Raw genomic sequence first — 15209 nt, forward strand, 5'->3', positions numbered from 1 at the left:
TATAACATAGAGTTGAGAAAATTTCCTGCCACTGCCGACCTCAGGCGGGTCATAATTTAACATTGTGTTCTTCGTCGGGATAATTGTCTCCGTAAATGATTCAGTGAGAGTTCTTGGAGGTGAACGAAAATAACGCTCCACGCCACTTTAATAGTTTTATGGGATAGAGCCCTGGTGGCAAATTGCAAACGTCTATCAATAATAGACAAGGTTCGAAGTGGTATCAGGGATTGGACGCACGGAAAGCCGTAACTAATCAGTTGTTGCTTATTCGTAGGAAATAGGATTAGATTAGAATGTTCATACCACCAAACCACATATTTGCATAACAATCAGTCTCTATCTCTCGGTAGATGAGGTTAGTGCATTGTGATTGTTCACTGCGCATTTGAATTTAATGGAACATTTAATACCATTAAATGCGTAATAATACCACAAATCACATCTTCCGCGTGGTTAAAACTGTATCATATAAATGTGTTCAGCCAAACTCATTCGTGCACGTGGAGGTCAAACGTGGGATATTTAAAATCTAAATGTATTTACTACCATCCGTTTTTTTGGCTACCATTCATTATGACGAATAAAATTTGACTACCAAGGATGTGAAATGTGCTGCAATTGATGTAAACTGTATCGTACGCGTAAATGTGCAAGGATTATACTGTTTTGCTTTTGAAAGCTCCTTTTTGGGAACATCACTATTAAAACAGCGTGTATGAGAAGCAATCGTTTCCGTATGTGAAACTTGGAAGCATCGAATCCATGACGATAAACCTGACGGTGCAAAAAAGGATGATGATGATGATGATAACGGCAAGTACGGTATCAGAAGGTCCAGTGCAAGTCGCCTTGCAGAGGAGAGCGAAACGTGGGGGAAAACCGCTAAGCAGTATTTGAAATTCATGTACGAAATGGCCACGGAACTCTGCTGCGAAAGTGAGAACACACAAATCCATGGTTGGTATCGGTTGTGGTTTGAATTTATTAGCATATAAATTTACCAACCTGACCGACCTGGGAGAGATCGATTTAGATATAATATTGTAGTTCCCGTTTTCGGGGTTCATCGAGAGTCAGGTGTTATCAATGTTATGGTTGAGTAGATCAATGGATGTTGTTTTGGCAATGATTGTTGACACATTCACGAGCGTTTTGTTTCCTCGCAAAAGCAAAGGGAATGAGAGGAAGCACCTCTCATTATCAGGGATTTCTTGTAAAGTCGCTATCAATTGATTGAGGGTTCTTAAATCTATTTTTTTTCTCTATACCACATTTTACGCGCTTCAATTTTTTTTTCACTAGTTGACCCGACGAACTTCGTCCCGCCCAAAATAGATTTTTCGATTTGAATACTTTCAAACATCCACGTTTTCGTACTAAGTGAACATTACTGAGGCCAATCACTGAACTCTTCATTAATTTATTACCCTTTGACCCTTTACAATTTCCTTTTACTATAAATTGTCTAGTACTTCTACAAAAATTCGTCCTTATAATATAACATTATTTTCAGACACAATTCTCGTTCAAGATTCTTCAAGCATTTGGAAATAACATGTTTCTCCGTTGCATGGAATACATGTTTGATACAGAGAATATTACAAAATAAAGACAGCTCAAATCGGACCATTCCTTCCTCGGGTTTAGGGCACATCAACACATTTGGCCTTCCATTTTTGTTTATATAGATAGAAGATATAGGAATGCGTTATTCCGTCTGAAAATCCTTTTCCATTTTCGAACAAAAACAATTTCGTTAGCGCCAACATCTAATGTACTAACAACGCTTAGTTAGCTAATTGTAGAACATATGGGAATTCAATTTTCCGAATTTTCCGATTTTTCTTTCCGCTATATTGATCTACGGGAAGAGACGAATACAACGAAATATAGATGACACAAATTGAACCATTCCTTCCTCGAGTTTTGCGCTTACCAACACATTTGGCCTTCCATTTTTATTTATAGATACAGGTCGGGCTCGATTATCCGGGATTCGATTATCCGGAATTTAAGACTCGATTAACCGGAGTATCATACAAGGTGTTCCATTCTCCATTTTTGATTTACGAAAATTTTGAATAATTTGTATAATAATTCTATATTGAATAGCTAATATGGGTATCAAAAGGAAGGGATTGACTAGAAGAATGCAGTTATTTATAAAAAATGAAAATCCAAGATGGCGGCCACTATAAAATGGCGGATTACATATTTTTTCACAACCCCATCAATATGGGTATCAAAAGAAAGGGCTTGACTCGTAGAATATAGTTATTTATGAAAAATACAAATCTAAGATGGCGGCCACTCAAAATGGTGGATTACTTATTTTCTCAGAACTCCATCAATTTGGGTATCAAATGAAAAGGCTTGACTAGTAGAACATTTATGAAAAATGTCCAAAAATGTATCAAAAGAATGTTCTCGACTAGTAGAACATAGCATGTTGAATGTTTTTTTGGGTTGTCCCACATTAATAGAAAATTGACCCCGTACCTGTTGAATGATTGATCTGAAATTTGGAACATACATTTAATTCTACTATCATTATAAAACTGCGTATTTCATGATCTTGAATAATTCAATTTGGCCACCGCAAAAAAATGGCTGAATGGCTTGATTTGGAGAATACACTACACTATGAACAACATAAATTCGAAAAAGTCGCCGCCCCAAAATGGTCGACTATGTTTTTTTTGCAATCCCCCCAATATTGGCATCAAATGAAATTATTCGACTAATAGACTCGATTATATGTGTTTCGATTATATACAATTTTGGGCTCGATAATATTCATTTTGGAAAAAATATTTTTTTTTATATTTCAAATATGGCTTATTTCATGAAGAAATATAACCTTTCAACGTTAAGGTGAAGTTTCAGTGGCTATTACATGTACAGTGGGGAAAAATTGTGATTTTTGAAAATTTTGCTTGAATTTTCACCAGGAATTGTTTATATTGATATTGCAGCCAAATTAAGAAAGATAGAAGTTGTGCGTCAAAGAACAAATTGTGGAGCGGTTAAAGAACTTCATTTTAATTGATAGAAACAATCTAGTTTAATATAAATTTTTAGGATAAAATTAATAATAACACATTAAAAATTATTTATTTTTTAGTGTTTCACTTCCAAAATGTTATAAAAATTCACTAATTTAGTTGTTCCACTACTATATCCTGTACTAAATTTTCTCATCTTTCAAATGAAAGCATCAGAATCGTCTTCTGTAGCGTACTTTTTAATGTAGAGCCAGTTTGTAGCAACAGAGTCCGAAACAAAAAAAGTTCTAAAACTCTGTCATTGTTGAAATTCGATCATATGCGTAGGAGGATTTTTTTAATCAAATATGATCGTCTATTACCTCCTGAGAGAATCTGGATAAATTATTTTTTTTTTCATGTGAGAAAGGTGTTTTCTGACTTTAAGGGGATGAATCAAAATCAAATTAGACTTTTATTTTCAAAAAAACGAAAAATACATGCAAAAAAACACAAATAAAGAACAAAAAATTGTTTTGACTCGATTATCCGGAGGATTCGATTATCCGGAGTGAAAAAAAAATCAATACTCCGGATAATCGAGTCCGACCTGTATAAGATATGGAAATGCGTTATTTCGCCTGAAAATCCATTTCCACTTACGAACTAAGCTCAATTTCGATAGCGCAAACTTCAAATGGACTAACAACGCTTATTTTGATGTAATTTTCGAACATGTGGGAATTGAATTTTCCGAATTTTCCAACCTTCCTTCAGAGTTTTCCGAAAATTTTCCCATTTTTCTCTCCACTATATTTATCTACAGGAAGAGACTAATACAACAAAATAGAGAAGGCTAAAATCGAACTATCCCTTCTTCGGGTTTTCCGCTTACCAACAGATTTTGCCTTACATTTTTATTTATATGGATAGATAGATATAAGATATGGTAATGCGTTATTTCGCCTGAAAATCCATTTCCACTTACGAACAAAGATCAATTTTGATAGCGCGAACTTCCAATGGACTAACAACGCTTATTTTGATGTTTTTTTTTTTTTTGATGTTTCATTTTTCTCTCCACTATATTGATCTACGAGAAGAGACGAATACAACAAAATAAAGAAAGCTAAAATCGGACCATCCCTTCTTCGGGTTTTCCGCTTACCAACAGATTTTGCCTTACATTTTTATTTATATAGATTACTCTTCAAATTAACGATTTTCATATTACACTCTATACCTTTCTGTTGAAAGTAGACTTATCATTAAAACAAACAATCACAAATTATACCGGAGACGAACCTAACGTAACATTCCCAAATATACCATCCTAAAAATTACCGCAATACAAACCTACTCACATGGTTGAATTCCCCACGTGTATATTGACTCAGTCATCCTTCGGAGAAACTGTTCAAGTTCGTAGAGCGTAAAAAATGCAAATGAAGGAAATGTGATTGCATTGATCGGTTCCGTGAAGCATTCCAACAGGCACAGGAAACGTTGCTCAACCTATCGAAAAGCCAACGAACGAAAGGGGCGTGTGATAGGCCATACATCTTTGGGAAATATTTGATGTAAACGACATTGTAAACGAAAAGTGTTCCTAATCAGAGTGCAAATTCGATATCTCAACATGGGTTAACCCTACTTCAAGCGAAATTCTCTTCTCCAATGAAACATCCAATTTCAGTGTCTCATAGATTATTCAATGTTTCGAATTGCGCTTTCACCACCCTCGTTTCCTATCCTGATATGAGTCTATTCCGTTTTCCACACTTCCTTTGCCTCACTCCAGTACGAACGACTTCACAGAACTGACTCTGCCGCGTGTAATGGGGGATTCCAAATCAGACTTTGAGCAAGCAACCGGAGTATGTGTGCATCGTAAGCACCCATGGATTGAAACGTTTCTCCCCGCCAAATGGGGAATGGAGTAATACACTTGATAGTCGGAATGGGGGGAGGGAAAAACCAGCCCCAACATACCATGGCTTACGAACGACGAGATGATGATTATCGAATTGGAGAAGATTGAAGATAAGATTGAATATTTATGACGTGAGCGGTGTTTTTTCCTCGTTATCTTTGATGGCTTGAAGTGGGACAACTTTCTGATGTATTTCTTTGGTCTATCTCTCGTAATGGCGGGGAACGCGCCTACGCTGGATCCGGCATCTGGTGTGTGTGCGTGTGTATGGTTACAACGATGTCGAGAAACGATTCGAGAACACTGAAGACATAATGTTGTTCCGAGTACGCGGGGTACAATTTAGGAATCAATAGTGGTGAATAACTTTGTTATGGCTATGATTGAAAAAAGTGAATATATTTTGGTGAGCTTTTTTACTTTGAAGGTATTCCCTTTGTGTAACGCAATTCGAGTAGACCAACGAATACAAAATGCTGATAGAACAATGTGATTTTTTGTATTCAAATGTATAAAATGTGGGGCTCAAAATGAATGTGCTGTAAGTGGCATCAGCTATTTCTCTACATAGACTCTCTCTTTTGGTCATAACTTAACTGCAAACACCCAGACGTTAGTGGAACATGAAATTTGGAAAATCCAAATTTTTATATCTATGCCTTAAAAATGCATGAAACGTCGAGATTTGGTGTTATTTCAAACAAAAAAAAAAATGTTTACCTGAAAATCGACCTTTGGGACTTATCCGAGTGGCAATGAAGGTATGGAAAAAAAATAATCATCGAGTTTCACCCTTTGCGGTCGTTTATCTGTTCTCAGCCACCAAAGCAAGGAATCATACTAAATACTTTATTGAACGATGAAATAGTTTAAATTTTTTCTAAACGAATTTTAATGTCTAGTGAACTTTCTTACGAATGTATACGGAGTTTCTATGAATAATATGTAACATTATTCTCTATAAACAAAATATTATTAGCGTGGAAAGAAAAGAGGATTTCTTTCTAGGGAAATTAATTCCGACCGCAAAGGGTTAAAGAACCGACCATGTACATTTTGTTTATTGGCCAAAAAAAAGAGTCCTGTTCAAGATCTCAGCTCCATCGGATATGATTTAGGGGTGCCTCAAAAAGCTCAATGTTTTAATTTTTTGACCCCGCGATTCAATTTTTTCGTCGTTTCACCGATTTGTAGTGGTGGTCATTTTGAATTTGAATTTTTTTCAAATAACTATGTTCTACTAGTCAAGGTCTATCATTTGATACCCATATTAACGGGGTTATGACATAATATGTGGTCCGCCATTTTGTGGTGGCGGCCATTTTGGATTTGCATTTTTTTATAAATAAATGTGATCTACTAATCAAGCCCTTTATTTGATACCCATATTGATGGGATTCTATTTAATCCGCCATTTTGTAGCGGCCACCATTTTGGATTTGCATTTTCACAAATAACTGTGTTCTTTGTTTTTTCAAGAATATTCTGAACATTAGAACATTAGAACTTAATGCGATATTTGCAGAATTACAGTGGATTTTGTAGGGCACTATAAAAGTTCTGTTTTCGCACTTTTTCAAAATCGATTAAAAAAATTTAAATATTTTTTTTTATCGTCAAAATAATAGATTATCCTTGTGCAGAATTTATTGGAGTTTTCAACACTGCCTTTCGATTTGCGGCGCGATGGTTGTTTATTGAATTATCCATCATCAAAGACGAAAGGGTAATTTTTCATTCAAACTGAAATACCTTGGTGTGGGAAGATCCTACAGGAAAGTTCTAGGAACCAAATAAAAGCTGGTTGATTAGGTTAATTGCGTTTGCTGTTGAGTTGGTTGACAAAAAATTGTGTTAGTCCAGAACATTCTTGAAAAAATAAAGCAAAATCGATTTTTCATTTCTTCCTGATATTGTTGCCCACTACACCTACACACATCAAGATAAAAATATGTACGTAAAATATTCAAATACCTGTAGCTTTAAATAATGCGCATCGCATCGATATGCGTAGATTTTTCACGGAGTTACAGAAAGTCAAAATCACTTAAAATTTTTCGACATCGCACTCTGTTCCTCTATTTTTTTGTCGAGTGTATATATGATGTCATTTTGTGGTGGCGACCATTTTGGATTTGCATTTTTTTATAAACAAATGCGATCTACCAATCAAGTCCTTTCATTTGATACTCATAATGATGTAGTTTTGGAAAAACCCATATTGAAAAGGTTTTGAGAAAATATGTAATCCGCCATTTTGTAGCGGTCGCCATCTTGTTTTTTCAGGATTATTAAATACGCAGTTTTATAGTGACTGCAGAGATAAAGGTGTGTTCCAAATTTCAGATCAATCGGTTAACAGGAAGGGGGTCAAATTTCTATCAATGTGGGAAAGCGCTACAGACATGTTACAAACATACAAACATACAAACATACAAACAGTGCAAGCTAAATAAAACCGTTTAAAAAACGCAGAAATGGCTGGCGGGAAATATTCCAGAATTCTGGGAGAAAGAAGTTTGGTCGCCTAGCAGTCCTGACATCAACCCCTTGGATTACTTTGTTTGAGATGTCGTTGAACGGGACACTAATAAAGCCCCTCTCACGACAATTGGTTGTCAAAAATCTTGATGATAATGACGTCATTAAATCGCGACATTGTAAAACGAACTAGCAGCAGTTTCCGTCTTACGTCTTACAACGGTCAGCGACTATGAAAACGAATTTTTCGAATAAAATCCTTTATTGTTTGAAAGAAAATGAATAAAGTAAAATTCAGTACATATACGATTTTTAAATAATTATTTGATGACATACATCACTTTGTGCAAAATTACCGCACGCACCCTGTATAGATTCCTAATTAACTATAGTAGTGATGTGTGTAGTTCGTTTTGAAAAATAATCAACAACATTAAAAATAGGACACTTTATTTTTGAACTAATGGTTTTTGGGGCTCCATTTGCTCCAGTGTACCTTACATAAAATATTAAGTTAATTCTATGAGGTTACGAGAAGATGGCCAGGAGAATTTTGTTGGGAAAACCTATATCTGACAAAGAATTTCCCTTTGTCCCTTTGGTTAAGCCTTAGCGAGCGTTGATCGGTATACGTTAACCTGGTCCATTACGTTTGCGCGGTGAATGTTTGCTTTGAAATATATCGTATACTAGCTGACCCGGCAAACTTCGTCCCGACCAAAATTTATTTTTCTTTATGACATTCACGTTTTCTTACTAAACGCACGTTCATGGGTCCAATCGCAGAACTGTTCATTGATTGATCTTCTAATCTACTCTTTGAAATTACCTTTTACTGTAGAATTCCTCGTACTTCTACCAAAACTCGTCATTATAATATTATTTTTAGGATATTATTTTCAGACACAATTCTCGTTCAAGATTTTCCAAACACTTGCAAATAACATATTTCTCCGTTACATGGAATAAATGTTTGAAACAGAAAATATGATAGAATGAAGACAGCCCATAATGGGACAATTCCAAAAACATTCAAAACATTCGGCGATCTATTTTTATTTATATAGATAGAAGAAGCTATAGGAATGAGTTTTATCACATTAAAATCAATTTCCACTCTCGAACAAAGATCTATTTCGTTAGCGCAAACATCAAATGGACTAACGAAGATTGTCACTATGAAATTGTAGAACATATGGGAATTTAATTTTCGCAAATTTTTCCATTTTATTCAGAGTTTTCCGCAAATTTTCAATTATCATGTTTGGTTGGAATATGTTTGATTGAAATATGTGTTTTAATTTTTTGAAAACCCCTTCCATTCCAGAGGAGGGACGGGTGCCATTCCATCATAGAAACATTTCTCGTACCCAAAAACCCTCACATCCCAAAATTGGTTCCGTTTGCGTGATTGATTCTCGAGTTATTTAGCCTTCAGATGCCAAATTTGACTCCATTTGCTTGATTGGTTTTCGAGTTATGCAGAAATTTGTGTTTCATTTGTATGGTCTCGAACTATCATAAAAACCTTCCCCGACCCCAAAAACACCTACACACCATGTCGATCGGTTCAGTAGTTTCCGAGTCCATAAGAATCAGACAGACAGAAAGACAGAAAGACAGACAGACAGACAGACAATATTCCATTTTTATGTATATAGATTGAATTTATCATCCATTACATAAATTAACCGGGCAAACGTATGCCGACCTAACTAAAAATCGTCTCCTATGTTTCAAATTAGCCAGACAGTCGATGGAACACAGGTTTGCTAGCGACATGCTCCTGCTTCCGATGGCGGGTCATCGACCAACTCGGATTGCGTCACCTCGGTTCCTTATTCTCGTTAGATGCTATATTACATTGATCTCGAAATTAATTCGGTTACGAAAAAAAAGCGCCTATTGATTAAACAATATACATTCGAAGTACATGTCAAAATCGAAACTGAGTGCCTGAAGTTCATCAAATCAAGCAAAAGCACGATTCGAGAAGTACGTACACTTGACAGATGTCAACTTCAGGGGGAAATGTAAAACTAAATAATCATTTGATAATTCTTCCGTTCACATATTTTGTCCTAGGCATCGTACCAAACGTAAAAGGACTGTCCTTAAATTTACTTGTAACGAAGAACATAATCTATCACAATGCATGAATTGACCTTACATGGCATTTATCCAATCTCTTTATTCACAAAGCAAATATATTGTATTCAATTGAATTCGGAAATTGTTTCATTCAATCAAAAATTAATTCAATACAAACAAATGATTGCTAAGCTAAGGTAGTCCCACGTCAACCTTGCGGTTATATTATAGATATAACCCACATATCCCCCGCGTGAAAAAAACCCGGGTGTACCAATTTTTTTTATCCCATCTGTTTATTTTTATTAGGCTCATTTAGCAATTGAGCTGCAACAGAGCCGAATTTATCATGTACATTTTTCTCTTGTTGTATGTTACACATTAGCCATAGTATTCCTATCTCATCAATACACATTTTTATCTATTACATAGTAGCCATTTAGGCGTAAGAATATTCCTATTCTATCGATATACAACACATGTCGCCTTTTTTCGGCGTAAGAATATTCTTATTGTTCGAATGTTCACAGTTCTGCTATATATACAGAGGGACTGTTAATATAAGGCTTCCATTGTTGTGTTATAAATAGCACCAATTACCGATGCAGCAGACCGGAATGTGAGCGGGGCTGGGATTTAGGCGACATGATGATTTTTGCGTGGACGTAGAAGCTAGAATAACACACAAAGATGGTCAAGCCGAAGGCCCTGAGTTATGAGCTCATGATTGTTCGCTTAGTAGCGGGCACGAAGACCCCCTTGAGTACCAATGAAGAAAAATATTTTATGGAAATTTTTCTTGCTGTTTGTTCTTTTGTTCTATATGTTCGAACTGGTTATATCTATGATATAACCGCAAGGTTGACGTGGGACTACCTTAGCTTAGGAATCATTTGTTTGTATTGATTATATTTTTGATCGAATGAAACCATTTCCGAATTCAATTGAATTCAATATATTTGATTTGTGAGTAAAAAGGTTTAATAAATGCCATGTAAGCTCAATTCATGCATTGTCATAGATTATGTTCTTCGTTACAAGTAAACGACATTCCTTTTACGTTTGGTATGTTGCCTAGGATAAAATATGTGAACGGAAGAATTATACGATTATTTTATTTTACATTTCCCTCTAAAGTTTGCATCTCTCAAGTGTACGTACTTCTCGAACCGCGAATTTGCTTGATTTGATGAACTTCAGGCACTCAGTTTCGATTTTGACATGCACGTCGAACGCATATTGTTTAATCAGTAGGCGTTATCGCAGCAAATTGTTATCAACATTTTATTTAATCATCAAACGGTATGCGTAGAAATTCATTGAGCAGAATATATGAAGGCATATCCTTCAATGCAATCTTCAATAAGCCAAAGCGTTGTGTTCGTACCCGCTTTTGTAATCCCGGTTAGGAAAACACTTTTCGAAGTGCAAAGAAAACATGCGGGTGCAGAAATACCCTCGGCTTGCATGAATCAACAACTTCAACTTATACTTTTTATGCTATAGAGGCTTCAAGTTCATTCGCCTCATGTGTCTGCACGATTTTCCCAGGTTCCTAAGTTTAGAAGACCGTGTTAAGGAAACATATTCTAGTCTGCACAAAGGCAAGCAAGTACAAATATAGTCGCAGTTTGCATTTATTTGCAAAGCTGATTTCCCCAGACACCTTGGTTCTGAAGTCAGCGTTGGGCAAACACATTTCAGTCGGAACAAAAATACTCCCGGCCTGCATGAATTTGTAATGCCAGTTTCCTCAGACACCTTGGTTCTGAAGTCAGCGTTGGGGAAACACATTTCCGCCGGAACAAAAATGCCCCCGCCTTGCATGTATTTGCAATGCCAATTTTCCCACGCTCCTAGGATTTAAAGTCTGTGTTAGGGAAACACATTTAAATTGGAACAAAAACGCCCCCTAATAACATATATTTGCAATGCCAATTTCCTCAGACACCTTGATTCTGAAGTCTGTGTTAGGGAAACACATTTCCGCCGGAACAAAAATACCCCCGACTTTCATGTATTTGCAATGTCGATTTCTCCAACGCTGCTTGGTTTTGAAGTCTGTGTTAGAGAAAACATTTCGGTGAGGACAAAAGTCTCCATACTTCCATGTATCTGCAATGTCGATTTCCCCAAGGCTGCTCGGTTTAGATGGCTGTGTTGGAGAAACCGTAGATCGGGCCAATCAAAACGAGGTAGTTTGGGCGTTTAGATAACGCTCAACATTTTGCAGTTATTCAATTGTTTATCTAATGAAAAATAACATTTTATTGCGATAGAAGCGTAGAAATATTTCATATCAATTGATGCAAACATCTTTCCGATCCAGTAAAAAATGTTCGAGTTATAAGCATTCGGAATCTTTCAATTTTTCCTGCATGTTCTGTGATCAGGTTTTCATTTTACCCCCCATATACTCCGGTTAGACGTAGTCCCACGTCAAAATTTTAATTTAGTTATTACAGAAAATTATTCCTTCTTTGACAAATGAGCTTCTCTGTCGGGTGGTGCTCAACTGATTTTAATTTATTATCAGGATTATTGGCAAAATATTAATCTTTTTCGAATATTTCTTTCTTTCTCATTCGGGACTATTCACCATTCGAGTAAACGTTCTACCCAAATAAACGGTGTGCTCTACCAAATGTTGGTTAAAGAATGAAATGTAGGAAATTATTTAAGTTTTTATTAAAAAATATCGAAGAAATTTTTGAAAAAAAATTAATGAAAAAAAAACATTGAGAATTAAAATTATTTTGTCTCGAAAACATGTTTTTTTTAAATTCTGAAAAAAAGATATGAATTTTCCATACAATTTCCAACAAGTCACCACAAAATTCGGAAGATGGACACTTTCGGAGAGAAAAATTTTTTCGAACAACATCTTTTTCCTGGGTTATTTTGAAAAATTACTATTAATGTTTCATTCGTAACATTTTATGTATGACTTATCGCGATTTACATGCTCTGCTAACTTTTTTCTGTTTAGAAACATGTCAAGAACATGTCAAACGCGAGAATTTACACACAAAAATGTTACGAGTAAAACATTATTTTTTCAGGAGTTTTCATACAAAAATGCCTTATATCCCAGAAACTTTGAACGATAGAAAGTTGACGGCTTCGACGAAAGTTCATATTTTAATAAGATCCAAAACTTTGTCGATACATTATATCGCTATCTTGACTTTAAACAAATGGTTTTGTTGTAACTTTTTCAAAGAAAACATGGAAAAGTCGTCGTAGAAATCTTTTTACCTGTAAAAGTGCCCATCTTCCGATATATGGATAACTTGTTGGAAATTGTAATAGCTGTTCATATGAGAATTAAAAATTTTGAAAAAAAATCAAGAACATTTTTTGGTCCTTTTCAAAAAGTAGTCTAATTCCTTTTTGAATATTTCAAGTATGCAAAGTTGCCTAAAAGACCCATGTGTTTACACCCACAACGTTGTATGAACACATGGGTCTGCTATCTGAGATAGTGCTGCCAACTCCTAAGACGAGTAGTCATGAATTCGGTCTATTTTGTATTATGAAGATTATCCGATACAACGACTCATGAATTTCCAGCCATGGATAAAAAGATTCGCAAAGCCCTTCCAGACAAGTAACCCAGGTGAAGACTATTCATTTCCCGTCTTTATGAAAATCTAGCTCTCGTCCACCCACACGTTGTCAAACGGTAGTTAGTTTGCATTCTCTCCCACAAGCTACCGTTCGACTGGGTAGTACACGGATCCGAGAATATGACACGATAGCTAGCCCAAAAAAGAGACACTGCAATCAGGAAATATTTATGTGTCGCTGGTTCCGGTCACGTTCAATGAATGAATGGAATGGAATAACGAAATGGACAAACTCCTGTAAAGCTCCGCTGTCTGGCAGCACTCGAACAAACAGAGCATCCGGCAGGCAGCGGGTAATCATGAAAATTAAATTCGTTCGAATTAAGAGCCCTAAAGTTGCACTATACACTGACTGACTGGAACCTTGCTGATCTGACATGTCGTTACCAGTTGTTCATTTTCCTGTTCGCTTCTGCTCGGCCAGCTGGAGGTCATGTTGGTTCGAAAAATCGAAATACTGTCCAAACATGTTCTTCTGGCTAGTGACACACTCCCCCGCTGTCAACCTCATCATCATCATCATCATCATCACCCACGACGTCGTCATCGTGGACCCATATCATCCTATCACCGTCTCGTAATCAACATAATTATAATCACACCTTTGGCCTTCGACAGGATCTGTGTCACGTCCTCCTGCCAAACTGAATCAAGCACACGGACGATGGGCACATAATGGTCATCCGGTTGCGGTATCAGTTCTGCATAAGAGCCGAGGAATTCAACGTGGTATCGCGAGGGATGCTCAACAATACGGTTTGAAGTAAATGAAATCGTTCATATTTTTCTTCTGCATTATTTTACAGGCGGTACAGTTCTCCCCAAATCCAAGCTGGTGTATCGTTCTCTCAGAACTTTCTGAAAAAAGAGCTTAGGTCGTTGATCTTCCTCTCTAGTTGATATTTACACTGTCCACTTACCAGACAGTCGATTTGATCAATGTTCCATGCATCGGTATTCATCACATGAAAACATCGCTTTATTGTTTTATTCTCAAGGGAAAATGCTCATATGAATTGTAACTACACTGTTGTGTGTGATTTGCTGGAAACATGAAATTATCGAAAGCAAATTTTAGTCATAATATTTAGATTCGACTAAAATTAGCCTTTCTAGGGATCTGAGCCGTTATTAGTGAAGAAAAAAATATTGGTCCATATGACCATTTCGTTGGTTCTAAATTTACGAATATTATTCTCAAACGAAAGCTGACAATAGAAACATCCCTTGATTGGCCGGTCCCAGTAATAAATATACATCGAAATACGGCTACCGCTTGATGGAGACTGCCAGACGTGTAACCTAAATCCAGCGCGCGTTAGTCACGTATTCAGCCCCAACGAGAGGCCATTGTCAGGATCAAAGAGAATCTGTCCCTTGGAAAAACGTATTAATTCACGAATCGTTTATGGCTTTCGTGTTTGTGCTAGTGTCACTTCTTCCAGCCGGATAGCCGAGCCAGCAAAAGCTGACTTGTTAAAATGGCTTTGTTACAAATGATCACCAGGAGGACGTTTCAAAAACGACTCATCGGAAGTGTGCAACACCACTCGTCGCCATCGTCGATTACGGGGTTCATTTGAATAATGGCTGCGATGGGGGTCATTAGAGCTCTGCCGCACCGCTCCTGCTGTCTGACGATCCGATGATTTATTGCTGGTGGTGATGGATGTTTTGAGCACGGTGTGGAATTCCACATGTCTGCAATCGTTACACTTGTTTTGACGTGGGACTACGTCTAACCGGATTATATGGGGGTAAAATGAAAACCTAAACACAGAACATGTAGGAAAAAATGAAAGATTCCGAATGCTTATAACTCGAAAATTTCTTACTGGATCGGAAAGATGATTGCATCAATTGATAGGGAATATTTCTACACTTCTATCGCAATTAATAAAATGTTATTTTTCATTAGATAAACAATTGAATCTTTATTGAATCTTGAATCTTTAAAATGTTAAGCGTTATCTAAACGCCCTAACAGCCTCATTTTGATTGGCCCGATCTACGGTTTCCCTAACACAGCCATCAAAACCAAGTAGCGTTGGAGAGATCGGCCTTCCAAATACATGTAAGTCTGGGGCT

General features: G+C 36.5%; 1 protein-coding gene across 3 annotated transcripts in view; it reads left to right on the forward strand.

Annotated features, from left to right (window-relative positions):
- The first annotated feature begins 353 nt into the window (after positions 1-353).
- LOC129765032 (uncharacterized) overlaps positions 354-15209 on the forward strand; it is a 57309-nt gene continuing 42453 nt past the window's right edge. Inside the window, exons 1-2 of one of the 3 annotated variants that reach the window (XM_055764837.1) lie at positions 558-960; positions 13740-14075. The gene's annotated coding sequence lies outside the window, so the exon portion shown is untranslated. The other 2 variants (XM_055764839.1, XM_055764835.1) reach the window with 2 other exon arrangements.

Source organism: Toxorhynchites rutilus, chromosome 2 (genome assembly GCF_029784135.1).
Source record: "Toxorhynchites rutilus septentrionalis strain SRP chromosome 2, ASM2978413v1, whole genome shotgun sequence".
In the NCBI taxonomy this organism is placed as follows: domain Eukaryota; kingdom Metazoa; phylum Arthropoda; class Insecta; order Diptera; family Culicidae; genus Toxorhynchites; species Toxorhynchites rutilus.